The sequence below is a fragment of the Mastomys coucha genome, unplaced genomic scaffold (genome assembly GCF_008632895.1).
Source record: "Mastomys coucha isolate ucsf_1 unplaced genomic scaffold, UCSF_Mcou_1 pScaffold18, whole genome shotgun sequence".
Lineage (NCBI taxonomy): Eukaryota > Metazoa > Chordata > Mammalia > Rodentia > Muridae > Mastomys > Mastomys coucha.
Window position 1 is genome coordinate 94,192,539 of NW_022196900.1, and position 2,631 is coordinate 94,195,169.

A 2,631-nucleotide genomic window follows, 5' to 3' on the forward strand; every position below is an offset into this window, starting at 1 on the left:
AAGAAGAAGAAGAAGAAGAAGAAGAAGAAGAAGAAGAAGAAGAAGAAGAAGAAGCAGCAGCAGCCAGGGTTGCTACCGCAGTCAGCTGGCCCTCAGTGTCAGTATGCTAGCTAAGAACTTGATTTGTTGGTAAGAGGCAGCAACCCAACCCAAACTACATTTCCCATTATCCTTTGCACTTGGGGGTGGTCAAGTGACAAGTTCCTACCAAGGAACTCTGAGTGGAAGCTATGAATGCTCAGGTTGCAAAGCAGGGTGCTTGCTGCCTCCACTATGAAGATACTGCCCACATGGAATGGATATTCAGCACGTAGAGGTGGTGGCTGGTGGTGGGAAGAGCCTGGGTCTATGCCTCTCAGCTAGGGTATCCATCTGTTGACATGGTGTTGTGAAGAGGACCTGCCAGCCCATCTTTGTCCTTGCCCGAGAAACCTGAGAACAAGGAGACTACTGAGCCACTTGAATGCTGATCACAATCAGTGTGGTTGCTGGGGACAGAGGTGGGTCCACTGCCTAGATCCCTGGCTTAGATTGGGACGAATAACCCACGTGATCAGCAGACAGGGCGACAGTGTCCTGTGATGTGTGTGAGCCAAGACCCAGCCCTCTGGAGCATGAGTGCCTGAATGTCTTGGATAACATCCTGAAGAGGAAGAACTAACTGCACGCTCACTTGGGGGACTTCAGTGCCCACAGCGTGCTAGGCTGGGGTGTCAAAGGCTGCAAGACCTTGCCCTAGTCTACAGTGCTGAGACAAGTGTGGCCCCCGTGGTTCCGACTCAGCGAGGCTCCCCCTTCATCCCAAGCAAGGCTCACTCAGCAGATGCGTCTGTCCTCTCTAGGATCCTGATTCCAATACCCACTCGGGGGTTTCAGCCCTTCAAGAAGCAAGCTGGAAGCTCAATGTGATCTGTCTGTGGTACAGCCCTTAGCCCTCGAGGGAGGGGAGGTGGAAAATAAACATCCCACTTCTTCCACACCCTGGGGGTGACTCTGAAGTGTACCTCTTGTGTCCGGCTGTCTCGTCACACAACTGACTCCCTTGTTCCTTCTTTTTCTGTCTCCACTTCCTCCCAGTTCAATAATTCATGCCCACTTCAGGCCGAGACACAAAGCCATGGTTCACACACAGTCCTCGTGGTAATCATGTTCTTAGCTATTCACATGGGTAGACTGCAGGCAGTACTCTGGGGGGGGGGGTGTTTGAAAAGGAGCTGCTTCCATGTAGATGTAAGGAACTGCTTAATGATAGTCCAGAGAGACAGCAAAGACTGCAAAGGGATTGTGCTAATATCTCAAGGCGCTGTGAAACACAGTTCAAGATGAGGCGGGAGCTCTGTCCTGGACAGAATGCATACAGTTGAAGTTTTAGCCTAGCATCCGCTTAGCTGTGCTTCCCTTTTTGCCATGACTGCTAGGACGCTCAGAGAAAAGTTTGCTCACTGTCCTTTCAGACCCGAAGGATGTCCACTCCAGATATTCGGTCTTACTTCCTGCTTAACTGATGCGAAGCCTTGGCTCCTGTTTAACTGGTGAGAATTGTGAGGCACTGGCTGGGACTGGGCAGGAATTTGGAAATGTATTATAAACAAATAAAAGATGTCATTAAGTGCAGGAACGTTGGCATCGAGCAAATTTGGATTCAAGTCTCTGTCCGCAACGTGGGAGACCTTGACAATCATATGGCCTCTCACACTGTGGGTGTCCTCATTCATAAAGTGGGTGATGGGAAGACTCCCTCAAGGAGGGTGCTGACTACAGACCAAAGTTACTGGTTACAGGCAGGGGCCAGTGTTCACTCTCACAAGCAAAAAAAGGACCTGAGGCAAGAGGAACAAATCTGGGGGACTTTGTACCCCACTGTCTATAGCAATCCCAGGAGAAGTCCGCATTATTTGCTAGGTTGCCAGACACATTGCAAGGGAAGGCATATGTCCACCCCATTCACCAAGAACCTCTAGTATAACTGTGTGTTTGAGCGAGCGTGTTGAGAGTGTGGGAGGTGGCAGGAGGTAGAGCGAGCATTTTCCTCCTACCTTCCCTGAGTTCTGGGGATCAAACTCGAGTCGTTATGTTTGTGTGGCGGCCAGTGCCTCAACGGGCTACGCTTTCTCACCAGCCACTGCTAGGCAACTATTGAGCCTTTATGCAGTGCCTGGCATTCGCTCAGCATTTGTTGATGAAGGCAGGAGTGAGCAGCTATGGGTACTGGGCTAGGCAGTGTATTCTGTAAGTGTCATGCTGTGAAGGTGCACCAGGTGTCACTGAAGCCCTCTCTGCTGTGGGTTTAAGGACAAGGGACTCTCTCTCTTTTTTAATCCTCACACTGACCCATGAGTGGATTGTCTCCCATTGCCATACACAGCAGCACTGAAACACAGTGGATCCCAGTAGCACAGCTGGTGAGTGGTGAAGCGCCCCCTTGTCTGGCAGGAGCCCCGGCATCTCTGCTCAGCATGCCCCCATCCTGAGTCCAGTTCTTTCCTCAGTGATGGACCTATTTTGGTCTCTTTCCCACTGACCACAAAGACTCAGCTCTGGCCTCAGAAATATTTGGGACATTTTATTTAAATGTCTTGTGTTCCCTTTTAACCAACACCAAAAAGAGAAATTAAAAATGTTTCTTTTTTT